We start from the raw sequence: 23,505 nt of genomic DNA, 5'->3' as shown, positions 1-23,505 counted from the left end.
ATGATATGACTGAGAACTCATGAAACAAGTGCTGAGTATAAAAGTCAGTTAGATTATTTATATATGGTATTTGTAAAAATGAAGCCAATAATATTGGGGAATATGTTATGAGAGAGTAGTTATAATAATAAAATAAAGATTAAATCAATCAATCTATTCATTATCATTCATTGCCAAATAATTATGTTTAAAGCCTGTAAGACCCTGTTTGTTCCTCACTTTCAAAAACTGAGAAAATTTGGATCTTGTATCATACACTTACTAATTCCTCATCTGTGGTGTGAGAATAGCACCAAATTCTCACCAAGAGTGTTGCTGTGAGAATTACATGAGAAAATATATTTGGAATATCTGGCACAGTGCCTGGCATATAGTAGGTGCTCAATATATTTACTTTTAAAAAATGAGATAAGGAAGAAGAAAATGCACACATGAAGAAATATGTAGCCAAGCAAGGATGAGGATGTACACTGCTAGGCTGAACAGTCCTCAGCGCAACAAGTGGTGTCAGTGCTCAATGCATCTTCCCTTGCGCAGTAGCAGTCATGTGAGAGAAAGAAAATAAAATTAATTTTGGAAAACCATTCGCCTAAAATATGTGGAAAAAAAAAAACCTCTACTTTCTTTGTTCATTGTTAAAGAATATGGCTAGAAAAGCACCGTCCTTGCCTCTTTTGTCAGAAGTTTATTCAAATGATTATTAATATCAGCCAAAGCATAATATCCCTAAATTATCATTTTGGTCTCATGGAAAATAAAGAAAACAAAAATTAGTTTTTTAAGGAAATTATTTGAAACTCACTTATTATTTATTTTTAAAGATTTTATTTATTTATTTAACAGAGAGAGAGAGGGCGCACAAGCAGGGGGAGTAGCACAGGGGGAGAGAGAAGCAGGCTCCCCGCTGAGCAGGGGGCCCACTGCAGGGCTCGATCCCAGGACCTCAGGATCAGGATCCGAGCCTTAACGGACTGAGCCACCCAGACATCCCTAAACTCTTGCTTTTTAAAAAATATTTTATAAAACTCAAATTCATATACACATGTGATGTGAATATATGACTTAGCTAAATGCAAAAAAAACCCTTAAATATAAATTATTTAAAGTTAATTATATGTGTGATTGTAAACAAAAAAATGGAACGAAGGGTAGTTCACAGAAGAAATTATTTTTCATAATTCCAAATGATCAAATAAAAAGATCAGGTTCTCCTTAAACCCCTCTGAAGTTTGTAGACTATTAAATTTGCTCCTATATGCCATCTTACTTATTTAGAAGGTCTCTAGGAAATGTAAGTAGTCATAGAAAATGACAAGAAAAGTACATGGTCTAATATATCTCCTAAAATTACTATCTAAACAACCTATATTTTCTTGGAAAAAAAACAAGCCAATAATAAGTAACTGCTAATTTATTCCTATAGTATGTCAATCATATTATTATTACTATTATTATTATCATTATTAAAATACTAGAAATTTGGGAATCTGCAAGGCAGAACAAATATCTGTAAAAGTTTCTGACAATGATCCAAACTTCTGCATCAGTGAACTCTGTCTCTGGATTTTCTTCACTATTTTATTTTAATAAAATGTTTCCAGCCACTTCTATCATTCTAAACAGGTTTTTTTTTTTAAGATTTTATTTATTTATTTGAGAGAGAGAGAGAGAGTGAGAGAGAGAAAGATGAGCAGGGGGAGGGCAGATCCCGGAACTCTGGGATCATGTCCTAAAGCCAAAGGCAGACACTTAACCGACTGAGCCACCCAGGTACCCCATATTGTTCCAAAGAGTTTTAAAATGTTCTGCACTTTATTGGGATACAGAAAATATGTATGTATTATACCAACAAAGAAGACTTTTCTGTCTCAAAATGTATCATTTTATTTCCAGGAGATTAATGAGGCCTAGGTTCAAGGAAAATATCTATAATATTGGTGAATTGAGATTATTCATATCAAATAATTCCCAACAAGACAATTACTACTGCTCCTCTGGAAGAATTTTTCCACTGATTTATCATTTTTAATCACATCAGTGTTCTACTGATTACAGATCATTCAATATAGGTTCAAGCTATTTGTTCTTAATGAGTTGTAAAAACAGGATATTCTCTCCCCTCCCTGTGGGGGATGTCAGAGCCTGAAACTGAGAGATGTCTCACAAATCTCAACTACAAGATCAGGTTTCAGGGCCGCTAAGATAAAGGACAGATTTAAGTGGATCTTCGGGTTTTAAAAAAGTAAATAAACACTTGCCTCTCTTTCATTCTACTGTCACACAAACATAAAAAACAACAACAACAAACTAGGTATGGCTTGTTTTGCACTAAGAAATAAACTCTATAGATGTGATTTATATAGAGACATATATATACATATGTACACATATATATATTCTTTTCTATGTAACATACAAAAAAACTGTGGAGAATGAAAAACTCATAATTGCCTAATGTATAATAGAAATGGACATAAGAAAACAAGTTAGAATACCTGTGTAAATGTATCTAAATGTAAATAATTTCAGCTGACAAAAATTAGCTGAAATATATTTTTCATTGATTTTTTTAAGCTCTTTTCTAGAATGACAGTACAGGTGTCTTATAAAATTTGGGGGTTGTCAGGGTAGGTGGAATGGTGGCAGAAAGGACAACAAACAGTGGAGTAATGTAAAGGTCACAGTACTTTGGCCAGGCAAAAGGATCCCACTTGGGGAAAGAAAGCTGATCTAGTGCTCCTGGGAAACACACTGACATATTGATATGTCCCCAGAGTACTTTGCTATAATTGTCAGAGTCATTTGGGAGCCTCCAGGGACACTTTTGCTTTATCTTCCTATGGCATGGGCACATTTATGGAATCCCCTCTTCTCTTTTATCTTTATTAAGTGGAAAAATTCCAAAAGTTTTCACTCAGAACACAATAGAGTGAATCTACACTTTTGGTAGATCATAGCTAGATATAATCAAAATTCTTGATTTTTCAGAGTAAAAAAAGTGAGCAAAGGCACCAGTAGCAGATACTTTACATATGCTTTTGCAGCCACACATTTTATCTGTCCTTTTGTCTAACCAGGAATGCGGGGGTTTGAGAGATGTACATCAATTCCAAGGCTAGATAATTTTTGTCTTGAACAAATTCCCAGTTTTAATCTATGTATGTTAACACCAAGTGCTAAAAGGAGGTAATGCTTTCAAGGTTTCAGACAAGGTAGAAGGAGGCAGAATTACACAGCCTCTGAGTGTCCGTACATTTTGGGTTGTTGTTAATGGAATAGAATTGAATAATTTAAGGCTCAAAACTAATTTGTCGAGCAGAAGTCCTTTTTTTCTCTTACAGATATATCATAGAACATCTCACTTTCAAGGATATCTCATAATTTAAAAGAAAAGAACCATTAATCACTTTCCAGCGCATAAAAAGACTACAATGAGTTCGTGTTTCACATAGGACATCAGGAAAATGTAGCAGGCTAATCAGATCTCAGATGTATAGTACCAGAACAGAACAGTTTAAAATACTCTCTTCTCAAAGACTATAAATTCCACTTTTTTTCTTTTACCTTCTCATTTTGATGACCATCAGTTAACACTCCCTCCCCACCCATGTTCCACAAATACCTCCAAATGAACAAGAAACTTTCTTTTGTATCTTTGCCTTAATGATGACATCTATCTGTACACTCTATTACATATAAAACTTGGAAGTTTATCCTGATTATTTTTTGACATCTCCTACATAATGTGTCCAATTTTTGTGGATCCTACTTCTAAAATATTTCTAGAATCTATTTTTGTCAAGCTGCTCTATCACTACTCTAGTTCAGACTCCTAACCCCTTTTTACCTATGAACAACTCAAATAGGTCCCCAACTCAAAGAACTACCTTAAGTGTAATCCAGTAGCTCCCAAATTTTACGGAGAACCAAAATTATTTAACAAGTTTGTTAAAATGCATATTCTCAGACCCTGACTTCTACCTTACCTCTTGGATTATGATTGAGTAGAGTATAGGAATCTTCAATTTTAATTAGCATATAGATGGTTCTGACACAAAATAGACCAGATGCAAAGAAAGTGAAAGGGATATTAACTGCCAAAAAAGCCATGAGCCTGAATTGGAAAAGTATGTGACTCTAAGAATCAAAGTGACCTCTGGGTCCCCAAGCATCACTGAGCAGGAATTGAGCTAAGAAAGTTTAGAAATGATCAAGAGGATAGCGGAAAATAAACAAGATGAACAAAAGCTCTGCCAGGAGAATCATATCCTATTTAAGGAACCTCTTGACCTCAATGGTAAGAGGCCTTCATAGTAATCTCAGAATATCTATGACCTACTGACTGTTTTTTTGACTTCCATCCTCAAGTGGGACTATTTTTGTGTGAGTGTTTTTCTGCCCCTGTTCTACTATAGCATATTGGGTGTGTATGGGACAGATAACCTGTCCTCTTAATTCTTAGGTTTCAAGTCCAAAAGGAGCCACACAGACTCCCAAAGAAGTGACTGCTGCTTATCAACTTGAGATTCTGGACTTTGAGCTGTATTTATTCACTGAATGTTATCTTTGGTTGTCTCCCAAGAAAATCAATTCTATTAAATACATTTCTATCCACAGATTCTTTGAGTAACTTTGAAGTCCAATTTAAGAATCACTGACATAAATAAAAGATTAGTTTAGAGAACTCCCAAACCTCTTTTCAAGTTTTATCTTCCCTATTGGTACATATATGCCCTGTGTTCAAGCCAAGCTAAGCTGTTTATTGGGCCCTTGGGTTTTATCAGTTGCATTTATCAGAATTCATAGAGGCAAAGATAAATTTTATAAAAAGAAAACTAACTTAAACAAAGAACAAAATTATCCAGTAGATATTTGGGGTCATATATCTAGTGGAAAGCTAGAGAAAAAAAACTTAGAATGCAGACATCAACAAGGGAACTCTAGATGGTTCACCCACAAGAACTACCATGAATCCAGTCAGGAGAAATAACTAAATCAGTACTAGAGAATCCAGAAATATGATAAAGTTTCCTGAGGAAAGATGCAAAGAAAGTCACATACAATTTAAAAGAAAGGAGAGAGAGTTAAAGAAAGAGAGAAACTGAAAAATTAGCCCTCAATCAAGTTACAGAACAGATTTAGTGGGTGTGGGGAAATGGGAGCAAAAACAAGACAGGAAGTTTTGATTATACAAGCCAAGTACAAAGTTTGAGTTGCTGGATGTGGCTGTGCTGATGAGGCCCAGAGTTTGGTTGTATTACTGGGTGGTCAATCTAGAATGAAGATAAGTAAAGTCAGGGTTATTGAAAAGGGTAAAATGAAGTAAACTTGAAGAGTTATATTAATAGACAACATCAAATTGGAAATTATGAAAGTGAGCTCAGCTAAAGTTGGTTTAAAAATATATATATAAACAATCGACATAAGTTATCAACGGAGATAAAAATAAATTGTGTAGGGTACAATGATAACACAGTGATGACTTCAAGATTGTAGACCCAAAATGTATTACATTTGAATGAAAACGAAAGGGAGACTGGACGCTGGAGACTGGTTCAAAGGTGGTGCTGGGAAGGAAATAGCACAGTATCTTCATTTATGCTTCAGATGAGTGGAAGAAAACCAATTAATTTTGTCCAACCCTATTATCACTCAACAGAAGAGCCTTTTCCAGAGATATGATATAATGGGTCAGGTAATAGGTATCTGGAGTAAACCCTATCATTACTGCAGCAATTATTGATAAAGCACATACGAAGTACTAACCTTTGTATTTTATTTTCTTACTTAAAAGTGACTGAAAAAATAAAAATCAAATTAGGTAAACAAAATAAAATATGAATGTTACCCAATCCTCTCCTTATCACCACCACCACCAAACACACAAGTAACCTCCCAGGAATCTTCATAGTTAATGATTTCGTGCATTGCTTAGATTCTATATTCTGTATAGAATATTATCCACACATTCTATTTTCTACTATATTCTTTACAGCATCACCTTGTGCTTGTTTAGTTTTATCAACAGAATTACTGTCCATATATATAGTATATATATATGTATATATATATACTATATATATAGTAAATGCTGTACTAGCCATATATATATACATATATGTATGTGTGTGTGTGTGTGTGTGTGTGTGTGTGTATAGTAAATGCTATAGAAAATGTGAACACATTTGTAACTCAGTTATGGAGAGAAAACAATGATATTTTGAAGATTTCAATTAATGCTTTAAAACAAATATTCCAAGAAAAAAATATTTTAAAAAGCCTCCACCAAATACTGATACAGGTTATCTTATGAAACAAGAATGAAAATAAATTGTCTTTAAATTTTTAAAGTCATGCATTTATATAAAAATTAAACATTAAGATATGTATATTTATTTTGTTCTCATAAAATTTTTGAATATTAAACAATATTAATAAAATTTGAAATTATACATGAGAAAATTGGAAGCTGAATAATTAATTGTATATTTTCAAAAATTTTTAGCATCTAATGCATTTTCTTGTTTTTTACACTGGCTTAAATACATCACTTGAACTGTTAAAGAAAAAATTAGTCTGACACTTGCTAAAGAGTAAGGAAGACTTTACTTAAGACCATTGCTATAGGTGTCAAGATTTTCTCAACAGAGGAGATAGTTCTAGCTCAACTCTAAATATAATAAGGACAAATGGAGATTAATAGCTAATGAACAGATCTGGTGCAGGTATCAGTGGATGGAAATTATGAGATGACATCAAGGGAAGGGGAGATTTTGCTAAACCTCCTTAACAGAATTCATGGTGTAGGCAGACCAGGGTGATCAGATATTGAGGGTAGGGTATTCTCTAAGCTGACTTAACATACTTCTCACAGCAACTGGGCTAGTAAGGATTGACAGCAAGGCCCAAGGATGAGGCCTAGCCTTAAAAAGGACTCAGAGGACTGCATGGGCACTGGGTGTTATACGCAAATAATGAATCATGGAACACTTCATCAAAAACCAATGATATAATCTATGGTGATAACAAAACATAATAATAATGAAAAAAAAAAGACTCAGAGGAGTCTGATTAAAGTTTGGTCAAGGAGAGAGTTTTTTCAGAAGTACCACATTATTGCAGCTGTAATTTTAACTGGTATCTAGTTTAAAAGCACAGGGTTTACCATCGATATACTGTCTGCAAGAGACTCATTTTAGACCCAAAGACACCCCCAGATTGAAAGTGAAGGGGTGGAAAACCATTTACCATTATAATGGACACCAAAAGAAAGCTGGGGTGGCAATCCTTATATCAGACAAATTAGATTTTAAACCAAATACTGGAATAATAGATGAGGAAGGATACTATATCCTACTTAAAGGATCTATCCAACAAGAAGAACTAACAATTGTAAATATCTATGCCCCTAACATGGGAGCAGCCAATTATATAAGGCAATTAATAACAAAAGCAAAGAAACACATCGACAACAAAATAATAGTGGGGGATTTTAACACCCCCCTCACTGAAATGGACAGATCATCTAAGCAAAACATCAACAAGGAAATAAAGACTTTAAATGACACACTGAACCAAATGGACTTCACCGATATATTCAGAAATTTCCATCCCAAAGCAATGGAATACACAACTTCTCTAGTGCCCATGGAACATTCTCCAGAATAGATCACATCCTAAGTCACAAATCAGGTCTCAACCAGTACCAAAAGATTGGGATTATTCCCTGCATATTTTCAGACCACAATGCTTTGAAACTAGAACTTAATCCCAAGAGGAAAGTCAAAAAGAACTCAAATACATGGAGGCTAAAGAGCATCCTACTAAAGAATGAATGGGTCAACCAGGAAATTAAAGAAGAATTAAAAAAATTCATGGAAACCAATGAAAATGAAAACACAACTGTTCAAAATCTTTGGGATGCAGCAAAGGCAGCCCTAAGAGGAAAGTATATAGCAATACAAGGCTTTCTCAAGAAACAAGAAAGGTCTCAAGTACACAACCTAACCCTACACCTAAAGGAGCTGGAGAAAGAACAGCAAATGAGGCCTAAACCCAGCAGGAGAAGAGAAATAATAAATTTCAGAGCAGAAAACAATGAACTAGAAACCAAAAGAACAGTAGAACAGATCAACGAAACTAGGAGCTGGTTCTTTGAAAGAATGAACAGATTGATAAACCCCTGGCCAGACTTATCCAAAAGAAAAGAGAAATGACCCAAATCAACAAAATCATGAATGAAAGAGGAGAGATCACAACCAACACCAAAGAAACACAAACAATTATAAGAATATGTTATGAGCAACTATATGCCTGCAAATTAGATAATCTGGAAGAAATGGATGCTTTCCTAGAGATGTATCAACTACCAAAACTGAACCAGGAAGACATAGAAAACCTGAACAGACCTATAACCACTAAGGAAATTGAAGCAGTCATCAAAAATTTCCCAAAAAACAAAAGCCCGGGGCAGATGGCTTCCCAGGGGAATTCTACCAAACATTTCAAGAAGAATTAATACCTATTCCTCTGAAACTGTTCCAAAAAATAGAAATGGAAGGAAAACTTCCAAACTCGTTTTATGAGGCCACCATTACCTTGATCCCAAAACCACACAAAGACCCCATCAAAAAGGAGAATTACAGACCAATACCCTTGATGAACATGGATGCAAAAATTCTCACCAAAATCCTAGCCAATAGGATCCAACAGTACATTAAAAGGATTATTCACCACGACCAAGTGGGATTTATCCCTGGGCTGCAAGGCTGGTTCAACATCCGCAAATCAATCAACGTGATACAATACATTAACAAAAGAAAGAACAAGAATCATATGATCCTCTCAATAGATGCAGAAAAAGCATTTGACAAAGTACAGCATCCTTTCTTGATCAAAACTCTTCAGAGTATAGGGATAGAGGTACATACCTTAATATCGTAAATGCCATCTATGAAAAACCCACAGCGAGTATCATTCTTAATGGGGAAAAACTGAAAGCTTTCCCCCTAAGGTCAGGAACGCGGCAGGGATGTCCACTCTCACCACTGCTATTCAACATAGTATTAGAAGTCCTAGCCACAGCAATCAGACAACAAAAAGAAATCAAAGGCATCCAAACTGGCAAAGAAGAAATCAAACTCTCACTCTTTGCAGATGATATAATACTTTATGTGGAAAACCCAAAAGACTCCACCCCAAAACTCCAAGAACTCCTACAGGAATTCAGTAAAGTGGCATGACATAAAATCAATGTACAGAAATCAGTGGCATTCCTATACACCACCGCCAAGACAGAAGAAAGAGAAATTAAGGAGTCAATCCCATTTACAATCGCACCCAAAACCATAAGATACCTAGGAATAAACCTAACCAAAGAGGCAAAGGATCTGTACTCAGAAAACTGTAAATTATTCATGAAAGAAATTGAGGAAGACACAAAGAAATGGAAAAACTTTCCATGCTCATGGATTGGAAGAACAAATATTGTGAAGATGTCATGCTACCTAGAGCAATCTACACATTCAATGCAATCCCCATCAAAATACCATCCACTTTTTTCAAAGAAATGGAACAAAAATCCTAAAATTTGTATGGAACCAGAAGAGACCCAGAATAGCCAGAGGAATATTGAAAAAGAGAAGCAAAGCTGGCGGCATCACAATGCCAGACTTCCAGCTCTATTACAAAGCTGTCATCATCAAGACAGTATGGTACTGGCACAAAAACAGACACATAGATCAATGGAACAGAATAGAGAGCCCAGAAATGGACCCTCAACTCTATGGTCAACTCATCTTTGACAAAGCAGGAAAGAATATCCAATGGAAAAAAGACAGTCTCTTCAACAAATGGTGTTGGGAAAATTGGACAGCTACATGCCGAAGAATGAAACTGGACCATTTCCTTACACCACACAAAAAAATAGACTCCAAACGGTTGAAAGACCTAAAAGTGAGACAGAAGTCCATCAAAATCCTATAGGAGAACACAGGCAGCAACCTCTTCGACCTCAGCTGCAGCAACTGCTTCCTAGAAACATCGCCAAAGGCAAGGGAAACAAGGGCAAAAATGAACTATTGGGATTTCATCAAGATAAAAAGCTTTTGCACAGCAAAAGAAACAGTCCATAAAACTAAAAGACAACCGACAGAATGGGAGAAAATATTTGCAAATGACATATCAGATAAAGGGCTAGTATCCAAAATCTATAAAGAACTTATCAAACTCAACATCCAAAGAACAAATAATTCAATCAAGAAATGGGCAGAAGATATGAACAGACATTTTTCCAAAGAAGACATCCAAATGGCCAACAGACACATGAAAAAGTGCTCAACATCGCTCGGCATCAGGGAAATCCAAATCAAAACCTCAATGAGATACCACCTCACACCAGTCAGAATGGCTAAAATTAATAAGTCAGGAAATGACAGACGTTGGCAGAGATGCGGAGAAAGGGGAACCCTCCTACACTGTTGGTGGGAATGCAAGCTGGTGCAGGCACTCTGGAAAACAGTATGGAGGTTCCTCAAACAGTTGAAAAAAGAGCTACCCTATGATCCAGCAATTGCACTACTGGGTATTTACCTCAAAGATACAAATGTAGGGATCTGAAGGGGTACATGCACCCCAATGTTTATAGCAGCAATGTCCACAGTAGCCAAACTGTGAAAGAGCCAAGATGTTCGTCGACAGACGAATGGATAAACAAGATGTGGTATATATATATATATATATATATATATATATATATATATATATATGTGTGTGTGTGTGTGTGTGTGTGTGTGTGCGTGTGTGCGTGTGTGCGTGTGTGTGTGCACACACGCACACACGCACACACACACACAATGGAATATTATGCAGCCATCAAAAGGAATGGAATCTTGGCATTTGCAACAAGGTGGATGGAACTGGAGGGTGTTATGCTGAGCGAAATAAGTCAATCAGAGAAAGACATGTATCATATGACCTCACTGGTATGAGGAATTCTTAATCTCAGGAAACAAAATGAGGGTTTCTGGAGTGGTGGGTGTGGGAAAGATGGGGTGGCTGGGTGATTGACATTGGGGAGTGTATGTGCCATGGTGAGCACTGTGAATTGTGCAAGACTGTTGAATCACAGATTTGTACCTCTGAAACAAATAATACGTTATATGTTAAAAAAAAAAAAAAGAAGATAGCAGGAGGAGAAGAATGAAGGGGGGGAAATAGGAGGGGGAGATGAACCATGAAAGACAATGGACTCTGAAAAACAAACTGAGGGTTCTAGAGGGGAGGGCGGTGGGGGATGGGTTAGTCTGGTGAAGGGTATTAAAGAGGGCACGTACTGCATGGAGCACTGGGTGTTATACGTAAACAATGAATCATGGAACACTACATCAAAAACTAATGATGTAATGTATGGTGATTAACATAACATAATAATAAAAAAAAATAAAATAAAAGCAAAGGTTTTAAACTACAAACTTAACCACACTGTAGGTCTAGTAATAACTTTAATAATGATTAATAAGCTTGCATGTTTCTTTGAGCCTAAATCTGTTTAGCAGCAGCTATTTTATTACCAGTATCATTTTATTGCTTTTTTACCCTTCATTGTAGGACTAAGTATAAAAACCCTCAGTATTGTATATTGATGTTAACAGACTACTAAATTTGTTTCCCATATAATCTTACTATGCGTGGTGTTTGCTGGGAAAATCATAGTAATTTGTTCTTAAGAAGTCATAAAATTTATGTTCTCCATGGCTAATTTGAAGTAAGAATGTTAAATAATTTAAGTCTTAATCAGAAACCTAATGAAAATTAACACTTCAAATTATTTTTTTGTTTTTGTTAAATGTACTAAATCATTTTCTGGAAATGTGTTCCTATTGACTCTCAGTGATTTATTTGGTACAAACCCTGAGCTAAAGCTTAATATCTACATGCAGTAAATCACATAGGAAATGACACAAAACTATTTTGAAGTGACTAATCTCATTTTCTAGGTACCACCAAAATAAAAACAAGAAAAATTACACAAATAACTCTCAGACTAAACTTCCTACGTTTACATCACTTTAACAGGGATATATATCATACTTGAACTGAAAGTGTTATTAATAGAGATGAAGCAAACCAGAAACAGTTTGGTAACCCATTCTCATGATGTGGTGTGGTATGTGTTTATACTGGTTTTTATGTTAAAAGATAATGCTCAGTCTTGAATCAAACAATGTTAAAATATTTTGTCTTTTAATTTTCTTAGGTATAGTCACCCTTTACCTTCAACAAAATGTTGTATTATTTTAAATCGTAAGTCCCTTACATCAAAATTGATAATCAGTAGATACTAGCTTAGCACCAGAAATATATATTTATGGTATTATACTTGTGAATTCATAAAACACTTTTAACGATCACATGTAACTTTCAAATTAATGATTAGTTCCACTTTATAAAAGGGCCTCTTACAAAAGAAGAAAAGCAACTGTGTAATTTTAACCTGATGGTCATCCAAGTGCTAAGATTACTCATATTTTTATTTTGCATTTAACACTCAATACCCTATCAATAGGCAAATTAATGTGTTTTTTCTAATACATTGTCACTGAGGACATGGGATTGAGAACTTCACTTTAAACAAATTAACTCTAAATCCCTATAATTGATGTTCTCTCTTTTTACTTTATCAGTATTTTGTTTTTCTCACTTCTATCTCCATTCTAATGGGACAAGAACAACAGATGACAGATCACCAGCATGACATTTCACTTAACCTTTGGGAAGATGAAGAGAATGTTGATGTGGTAAGAATGGGCAGTGGAAGATTTACCAATATGAGTTTTCAGTATAATAATCAAAGCATTTATTTAGATGGAAAGTTAGATAACTCACAGAATCTGAGGAGTTATTATACTACACAACCATTGTAAAATTTAAGAAGGGAGTTGAATCAATAACATTTTGGCTTTGCTCTTATTTTCTCCTCAATATGTAAGTATATGGCATCTTCAAAACATGGTTTCTACACTCTAATTTTAAAACCAATATGAACCTGGTATGTATAGCCAGGAAAAATCATGAAAGACTTAGAAACAGGCAAAAATGATTAGTGGATGTCCTGACTAACTTAACCACTCTAGGTTGTCTCCATTATTTCATATCATTGCACATTATTATCTTCCACATGCTAATTAATTCTTTCTAGTTAAGGGACAATTGATTTCCCTTCCTTTTTATGAAAAAAAGCCAATGTTGCATCTACTTAGAAATTCATTTTGGCATTCCTGATTTACCTACGTAAGTGGGGTACTTTGAAGTCTCCTTTAAAATAGTCATGTCGTCTTAATGTATCCCTTACCAATTAATAAGTTAAGTAAAATTTTTGGCACATGCATGTTCATTTAATATTTGTATGAGAATGATGATTTTATCTTTTAAAAATATCTTTTAGAAGATCCAAATATAGTATTTACAGATGTAGCCAACATAAAGTCATATTACCTTTATGAATTTTCTTGAAAATGCCAAATAGGGATAATACTTAGCATAGCACAATTTCTTAAAAGTCTATTTTCTCTCTTACATGCATGTGCACAGACACACACACACACACACACACACACACACACACACACACACACACACTGGGAAAGAGGGAAACAACTGCCATCACCTCCCAATTAATTCTTCATCCACTCTCCAAATTCTCCTATCCCCACACATTTGTCCCAGTCGTCTTTCCCTCTCCTTTTAGGTTATATCTGCACTTTACTATATATTTTGAACATTAGTTCTCTGTTTTTCACTCTACTATACCTGACTTTTTACCACAGTTTTCCACAACAAAATTCCTCCTCTTCATCTAGTATACAATTCTGTGTTGAATTCAGAGGTGTGAAGCTGTGTCTATCCATGCACTATTCTATATTTTTCTCTCATATAAATGACAAAAAAGCATTGGAAAATGCATAGAATATGAAAGTAGTTGTAGTTTATGTTATGGTTGAAAAGGGCTGGGGCACTTTAGGAGTGGAGAACAAAGGGGTTTTTCAAGGGAATTTAAAATCCAATGAGATACACACAAATCCTGCATTCTCAAAATCTTTTTAATCACATTAAGATTTTTGGAACAACAGTTATAAGAAAATGGAGTTAGTTTTGGTGAATCTCTGAATCCTTTGCAAATTCTATTTTATTCTACTTAGGTTGGATATATAATAGCAAAATAAAGTATCACTTTCTTTTTTTGTTTTCTGGAAATCCACTATCTTACATGCCTACTGCTTTTTTAATTATGCCTAAATTACTCAAGTCTCTAAAATTAGAAATGTTATTTTCATAAACAAAGTTTTTAAAGTCCCATGTGCTCTATTTTGAATATATTCTGTCAGTCAATCCTCCTCCACAGAAAGTACATGTGGAGTCCAATCAATACTTTTATTCTGAAAATATTTCATCATGCAGACACATTTAACTGATTGTCCAGATATTTCTTCTGCTGCAAACCTTCCCCGTCCTCCCTCCCCCTTCCCCATGGTCTATTAGGCAATGTCTAGACAAGAAGGTCATTTTGTTCAGTTAGCTCTGGATGTTTTGGATACAGAATAATAATCTTCACAGGAGGAAAGAAAGTTTAATATCTGAAGGAAAAATCTCCAGTGAAGCTAAGCTAATCCTATTTGATAGCTGGTTTCTAGCATTAACTTCCTATACTTGATGTTGCTTCTCTTTATATAAATGTGTCTACTGGTGTATGTTTTAGTGATCTTCACATAGCCAAAAACTCTATTTAATAGCTAGTCATCAAACAGAAACATAAATCTTTCTTTAGTGTATGCGCCTGTGTGTGCCCATGTGCATCTGTATGTCAGCAGTGGGGGTAGAGGAAAGAGAACAGAGCAGACTTGTGTGGCAGGAAACAGACTGTATAAATATGCATTGCTGTGTGGTTAACATAGTTTACGTGAATGAGAACAAAATAACTGCGACATTTGCTTCTAAGGTCTCTGAAATCACAGGGGTCTGGAAATACAGAATGGTGCAAAGCATGCTACAATGAGACAGTCAAAAGTTAGATTTCTGTTTTCCTTACAAAACTTAAAAGACCCTTGCTCTAATAATTAAAATTGCATCTGAAAAACATCGGGCACTTAAGAAAAGTGTAATTTATGTTGTTGATGGTCTTTCCCTTTCACTGTTGCTCCTCATTCTAAGGTAGCTCTAGATCACTCTCAGGATGGGAAAAGCAATGTCTTATTGTGTGGGTGTCTCCTCCTTCACAACATCTATGGATTCCTTTACACAGAGTAGATGCTCAATCCATGCTGTCACATAGTGATGTTCTAAATTCATCCTCATCTTCTTCCACATCCCCTCTTTTCAGTTTGACTCTTTTATCATCCAAAAGAAATGAACTTCCCAGATCTATACTGTAAGGCCCAGTAGCCACACTTGCCTAATTATTTGGCATATGTCACACATAGTTGCTAGAGATATATGCCTCTGCTAAACTTGGGTGTATTACTGACTTACTGGAGCATGGTTCTTTCTCATTGACATGGAGAGGAAATCAGAAATTGAAGGAATGAATTAAGATACTACTATATTCAGGGGCACCTGGGTGGCTCAGTCGTTAAGCGTCTGCCTTCAGCTCAGGTCATGATCCCGGGGTCCTGGGGTCGAGCCCCGCATCAGGCTCCCTGCTCCACGGGAAGCCTGCTTCTCCCTCTCCCACTCCCCCTGTTTGTATTCCCTCTCTCGCTGTGTCTCTCTCTGTCAAATAAATAAAATCTTTAAAAAAAAAGATTTAAAAAAAGATACTACTATATTCACATGGAAAAGAAATCAAGTTATAATTTACAAGAAAAATAAGAAAAGTTGTTTGATCTGCTTTTTATTACATATAAAAAATTTTTTAAACAATCTCAGGTTGTCCTAAAATTAATCCAGAAAATATATGTTAGAAACTAGTCAGATATTCATGATATACACTGATATTGTTAATTTATGGTAGTCCTATTTCTGCTTAAGCTTGTTCCTACATAAGCAAATTTTAAAAGTTAATAATACATTTCTTTTAGTAAAACAGGCACGGGGTGAACTCACTTCAACAATTGCTCATTTTAGACTTTTCATCAATTAAAAATGTCACATTTGATTATAAAAATTATGGCTTTTTTTAATTAAAAAAAAACTTCCCCCAAGTCCCTTGAGACTAAAATAAGAGCAAATTGAACACATAGATTTTTATATCTACTCTAACATTTGTGTTGAAAAAAAAAACACTGAAACCACAAAACATATGCTTAATAATCTGGGAGAAAAACTGCATTAATTCCAAATGAGAGACATAAAAACCTGAACTATGACATGAGGGAAATAAATAGCAATAAATAAAAAGATTATAAAAGAAATATAAATTTGGAAAAATTAAATTTAAAGAGGCCAAAAATAGGATATTAAGGAGGGGTATAAAACCATTATACACAAATAAGTGGAGCTACAACAAGATACTAGAAATTTAAGGTCAGAAGTCTGTATCTCAAGTGTAGAGAAAGGAAATCTTTATGTATTGTTGGTGGGACTATAAATTGCTGCAGTCACTATGGAAAACAATATGCAGTTCCTCCAAAAATTAAAAGTAGAACTATGATCCAGCAATTCCACTTTCTGGGTAAATATCCAAAGAAAATGAAATCACCATCTCAAAGAGATATGTATACTCCCATGTTAATTACAGCATTATTTACAATAGTCAAGACATTGAAACCACCTTAAATGTCCATTGACAGATAAATGGATAAAGAAAACGCGGTATATACATATATACAAAGGAATATTATTCAGCCATGAGATAAAAGGAAGTGTTGCCATTGACAACAACAAGGATGAAACTTGAGGGCATTATACTAACTGAAATAAGTCACAGAATGACAAATACTTTATGGCCTCACTTATATGTGGAATCTAAAAAACCTGAACTCATAAAAACAGAGATTGGTGGTTGCCAAGGGTGGCAGTGAGGGGAATGGATGAAGGTGAACACAGGGTACAAATTTCCAATTATAAGATGAATAAATTCTGGGGATCTAATGTACAACTTGGTGACTGTAATCAACAATACTGGATTATACATTTGAAAGTTATTAAGAGACTACTAGTTCTTCAAAATTCTCATTACAAAAAAAAAAAAAAAGTTAACCATGAGGTGAGGAATGTGTTAACTAACCTTATTATGGTAATCATTTTGGAATATACATGTATGTTAAATCATCTAAACCCAGCTCTGAGAAAAAAGAAAAAAGAAGCACATTTAAGTTTCTCCTCCCTGTTCTCTTCTCTTCCTCTTTGTTCTTCTTGCCATTCTACCACTCTATATTGTGCTATCACTAGTATGTCTTTTAAGGCATTATTCTGAGTTTAAATGACAAGTACGTGAGGTGATAGATATGTTAATTAGCTTGATTATGGTAATCATTTCACAAAGTATATGTATATTAAAACATCATATTGTACACCTTACATATTTACAGTTTTTGTCATTTATACAATAGACCCAGAAAAAAATAAAAAATAAAAACACACAAACAAAAAAGCTAATAATGCAGGCAGTACTTAAGAATTTGACAGAAAACAGAGGTCTTGAATTTGAATCAGTTCATAGCAAGGTTAGCTTTGCATTCAGAGGTAAATTTTCAGGTGTCTTGCAAATTTGGAATAAAACTACACTTTGCCTTGTTCTAAGCATGAATATATATTGCAGAATATATTATGTTTTAAAGGATATTTGCAAATGTTATATCCAATAAGGGGTTAGTACCCCAAATATATAAAGAACTCACATAACTCCAGAAAAAAAAATCCAATTAAAAAATGGGCAGAGGACCTGAGTAGACATTTTTTCAAAGAAGACATACAGATGGTCAACAGACATATGAAAAGATGCTCAACATCACTAATCATCAGGCAAATGCAAATCAAAACCACAGTGAGCTATGAGCTTACATCTGTCAGAACGGCTAAAATAAAAAAAAAAAAAGGTGTTGGCAAGGATTGGCAAGGTGGTGGAGAAAAGGAACCCTCATACAATGTTAGTAGGAAGGTAAATGATACAGCCACTATAGAAAACAGTATGGAGGTTCCTCAAAAAATTAAAAATAGAAATACCATATGACCTAATAATTCCACTACTGAATATCTGCCTAAAGAAAACAAAAACACTAATTCAAAAAGATATATGCTATCACTATGTTTATTGCAGCCTTACTTACAATAAGATATGGAAGCAACCTAAGTGTCCATTAATAAATAACTGATTAAGAAAGATGTGCTACACACACACACATACACACACACTCACACACACAGAGGAATATTATGCAGCCATAAAAGGATGAGATTGCATCATTTGTGACACCATGGATGGCCCTAGAGTATATTAAATGAAATAAGTCAGACTGAGAAAGACAAATACCATGTGATTTCACTCATATATGGAGTCTAAAAAACAAAACAAATGAATAAACAAAGAAACAAAAAAGCAGAATCAGACCTGTAAATACGAGAACTGATGTTGCCAGAGGGTAGGAAGGTGAGGGGAATGGGCAAAATGGGTGAAGGGGAGTGAGAGACACAGCCTCCCAGTTATGGAATGAATAAATCATTAGGGTAAAAGGCACAACACAGGGAATATAGTCAAGGATATTGTAATTGCATTGTACGTAATAGCATTGTACAGATTATAGCTATACTTATGGTGAGCATAATAGTATAGGTATAGAGAAGCTGAATCACTATGTTGTACACCTGAAACTAATAGAACATGTGTGTCAAATACACTCAAATTTTAAAAATTAAAAAAAAGAAAAGGAAAGATATAATGCAATGGGTGTACCCAGCCCTTTGCCATAAAAAATTAAATTTAATTTAAAAATAAATAAAACCATGAGATGACAAATATTACACCTAAAATATCTGTTTAAAAAATAAACTACAACTAAGCAGAATTGACAATTTAGAAATTTAAGAATATCTTAAAAGTAGGAAAACTGTATACTATATGTACTTAATCTTACTATTTATATACAATTTTATTTGATGCCTGCAGCCAGAGATGAACGTTTTCGAACTCTAACCTATTAAAGATAATATCACAAAGAAATAATAACAATATTTATCCTTAGATTCCGGGGAAATTAAAAATCAGTGTTCCACAGTATTCCTGTTTTTTATTATATACAATATTCAACACAGAGGTAGTTATTGGGTACAGATTGTTAATGTGTTTATGATATAATAATTAGTTGATTTACTGAAGATTTCATGCATGTTATTCTGGGGACTGTGTTTTCAAAAATTTTTATAAATTTATCTAAACATTTTTTTCAAATAATTTGGAATTACAAAACGCTTTCTCATCAATGATAATTTATATTTGAACATAACTAGGATAATCATCCTTCTTTTTTTCAGTAAGTAAATATATCATAGTAGAAACTTCCCATACTTGTCTTTCTGGGGATTCTAATCAGTGTTTACAAAAGAACACCTAGGAAAAGGAACCAGTAGCTCATTCCTAGAGTATTCCAAGAGAAAAACATGTCCTGTTCAGAAATTTCCCCATATGTGACAGCTAAAATGAAAAATGTTAATATTGTAACCCTCAAAGAGATAATCATATTTTAAAAAACTAAAATTGTTAGTGATTACATAATGACCTGACTATAGTTAGCATTTTAAAAATCTGTAGGTATTTTGAAAATATAATTTGGGATAAAACATACATACTCTGTAGAAAAATTCACCTTCTCTTTTTACCTATGAATAAAATGCAATGGTCCAGTCCTTTACATGGAATTTATAAATGTGGTCAACACACACATACAGCCCTGAGAGTTCAATTTTCTTATACAACAACAAAATAACTGTCTTCCCCAAATCAATAACCCTGCCTAGGAAAGAAGGTTCATTGTTATCACTAGTTAGTGGTAATGGTTATATGAATATTGAAAATCTTCCCTCCTTATATGACTTGATTCTTCTTTGAATAAAACTGGAGTAGTACTACAGTAGCTGCCTTCTATATCAAACGACCCTTCAAAATATTCCCATGTGATACAAATGTAATTTTGTTAAATAATATTTAGGTAACAACTCAACCTAGATACTGATTTACCTAGACCTTGAGTATTCATTCAATGTAAATCTTCTGTAAAATCCTAAAACTTATACAATGTGAGTCAAATTCCCAAAGAGCCAAACATTACATGCTAAACAAAATGAGGTCACTGCTTGTTATTCATAAACCTTGGGGATAGATGCAAAAGTAGTTACTGCTATTAATGAACATTTTATGTAGAAAGAGGAAGGCTGAGCATCTGGTGTTTACATCTCATAGTAAACATTTTACAGGCTTTTATTAATTTAAATCATTTCCCCAGGTTTATCAAGTCATTTTTACTGTACTTGTATTTCATTAAAACAAAACAGGAAACCAAGAAATAATCTTTAAAAAATACAAAAGCAGTATGACTCAATGAAATGCCAGTTGTTATTAGTATACTCTAAATACATATGTATATACAATTTGAAGACTGATAATATTTACACAGTGGCTCCAAATTTTCTCTGAGAAACAAACTCAGGGACAGCTATTTGGTTGGAAAGGGAGTTAGCCTTGAGGATTCATTAGAATAGCAAGAATACCACTATTTTATGTTTTTTGGGGGGTACTTTAGGGGAAAAGGCTGATGGAAATTATGGAAGAGCAAAAATATCTTCCCCTTCAAAAGTAAATAAAGTGGTCAAATCTAAATTTTGATGGAAATTATGGAAGAGCAAAAATATCTTCCCCTTCAAAAGTAAATAAAGTGGTCAAATCTAAATTTTAAAAAATAAATTAGTAATAAAAATAAATTAAAAAGGCCCTAAGCTAGGGCCCAGGTCCCCTATGGTTGCAGGGCCCAGGCTCTGGCTGAGAGGAGGAGCCTGTACTTCATCCAGAGACCTCGGTGGGTCCCCCCACCCCTAGGCTGGAGGCCGGCCCCACAAGGTGTGCAAGTGAGCCTGCTAACCCCGACCCCTCCAAAGAAGGGGTCGGCGAATGGTTGTCGATAGAGCACCTAGTCCAGAATCCCAGCCAGGTTCTGGAAACTATTAGGTGGTAGTTAGTAACTGAACACCTCAAAGACCAAGCAGAGGCCTGCGAGCAATGATAACTTCAAGGGGAGGACTCCTGAGGACAACAAAGAGACGAGGCACAAAGAAAGGAAAGGCCATGAGGACCGCCAGCGGCTGCCTACCTTGTTCCTGGTTGCCATCGTGGTGCGCCTGCTGAACCCGTTAAGCACCGGCGGGGACATTTCCCGGGCCGCCTGGGTCCTCGAGGAGTCCGCCAAGAGCGGGTGCAGCGCGTGCGGGTGGTGGAAGTCTACCCGCACCCCGGCGCCCACCGTGGTGTTCCAGCCGCCTCGGCTAGCCCGGATGCACTGAGTGCCGGCTGCAGACACCAACAAATCTGAAGAGAAGCTTCCAGACAGGGGCTGAAGATAAACTGAATGCGGAAGGAAGGCAAGGCCAGGATCCCAGTTTCTGAAAGCCTCTGGACTTCTTTGGAAATACGCTCCCCGTTTCCAGGATGACAGCAGTGGGCTTGGCTGTGTAATCTGCCATCTGACTGGCATGAAGGGAAGGGAAGGGGGAAGTCGGTGCTTTTAATCGCCTCTAAAGGTCTTCTTTCACGACTGTGGGCAGCGAGATGTGGCAAGGAGTCAGCTCCAAAGACACAGCAGGAATGCATGAAGCCAAGCTAGAAGTCAGAGGCTGTGGACTATCTGATGACGCTCCCGTCCGCGCTCCCTGTAGTTGGGCGCCAAAGTTCAGAAAGGCGGGCTGCCGGTCGCCACCTCTCCGCCTCGCCTGCGGGAAGACGCGGCGGGCCCCGGCGGTAGCAGCCCGCGGTCAAACCCAGGCCTCGACAACGCCGGTCCCGTGGAGCCCCTTCAAGGAAACTCCCTCGGGGACTCTGGCATCCTGTTCACTGACAAGATCCACGTTCTGGACAGTAAGTGCCCCACCAACATGTCCAGCTTCTAGAACCATGAGGAGAAGCGGACTCTCAACCGGCTTCTGGTAGAAATGGATGGAATGGGCACCACCATCCTGTCGTACACCAACCAAGCTGACATGTTGGTTGGCCGCCCTGTTGAGGCCACGCTGAGTCCCCTGTCTTTATCGACTTCCCCACGCTGCGGGAAAAGTCAGAGGATTTCCTAGCAGCAGCACCTGAAAAGGCTGAAGCGGACCCAGGCTGGCAGCTTTCACCCTCAGAGTCTGTCAGCGCTCATTCAGGGGCGCTGACCCCTCCAGGGCCGTAGCGCTGCGTGGGAAGGCTGCGTGTACGTGCGCACGTTTATTTTCGAGTACCACGTGCAGTCGTCGGTGCCAGGACCGAGCCAGGGAACCCGGGCCTCTCAAAGGAAGAGCAGAAGGTGGCTACGTTTCAAGGGGGGAGGTCTTGCTCTAGAAAGATCTGGGTGGCTGGTGGCTGGAACACACCGAGGTAGTGATGAAGGTCTGTGCCTCAAACGCATCCTGGGCTTTGCTCTGATGCTGAGGGAGACCTGCATCCCCTCACCAGGAGCAGCTGTTTGACTGAACGTGCATGGCCCTGGGTGGCGCCCGTCTGGGACCAACTCCTTCAACTATGTCACTTTAACACGCAAGACGACTTAAGGAAAGTCACCCGCATCACCTACTCTGTGGAGATGCAGTTTGTTGTGACACAGAGCGTGCAGCCATCTCCTTCCCTGAGGCACGAGGGGGCCTCAGCCGTATCGATGCCCTTTCAGCCAGTGCCTCCAGCAGATGCTAGCCCACGAAGCAAAACAGCTGGTGCCTGAGCCCACAGGCACACGGAGAACGTGGTCTAGGATAACGTGGACAACAAGCTGCAGGTGCGTGGACAGTGCCAGCCGGAAAAGGAAGTGATTAACTCTGAGCCCCGAGAAGCCCTCAAGGCCCGCCTCCTCACCAGCTGAAGACAATGGCGCCTCAGGGGTGGAGCGACTGGAGCAGGGAAAAGAGAGATAATGGGGAGGCGGAGGCGCCTCATCCGACCCCCTCGAGGGGAAGAGAGTGAGAAGGAAAAGTCATCTGGGCACAAATAATTGGGCCCAAATCCTTGACTGTGCCTGTGGGGATGCGGTGTTTCTGCTGGATCCAGTAAGTGAACTTCTTGCTTCGCTGTTTCCCAGTTTTTCACTTGAGATTTTTACTTCCATTTTTAGCTCTTACTGGTCTCTGCTGAAGGGCTTCTGAGATTTTTTTTATTGATTTTCCTATCCATGATGAGTAAAGATCTTTGCAGAGACGAAAAGCAATACAAAACACGGCTTTAAAATTGTTTGCTATGGTCCTTCTTACCCACTTAGATTTCTTGCACGTCTCTTGGCAAAATGTGCTGAGGTGCCATCTTCCTCCAGAGAATATATACATATCAAACTGAGTTCCTCA

The 23,505-nt window shown here is 36.6% G+C and overlaps 1 pseudogene; it reads left to right on the top strand.

Moving 5' to 3' along the window:
• The first annotated feature begins 457 nt into the window (after positions 1-457).
• LOC118356125 lies at positions 458-21,941 on the top strand (annotated as a pseudogene).
• Positions 21,942-23,505: the final 1,564 nt, after the last annotated feature.

Source organism: Zalophus californianus, chromosome 12 (genome assembly GCF_009762305.2).
Source record: "Zalophus californianus isolate mZalCal1 chromosome 12, mZalCal1.pri.v2, whole genome shotgun sequence".
In the NCBI taxonomy this organism is placed as follows: Eukaryota; Metazoa; Chordata; class Mammalia; order Carnivora; family Otariidae; genus Zalophus; species Zalophus californianus.
Note: the sequence above shows the minus strand (reverse complement) of the source record. Positions and strands in the feature narration are given on the sequence as shown.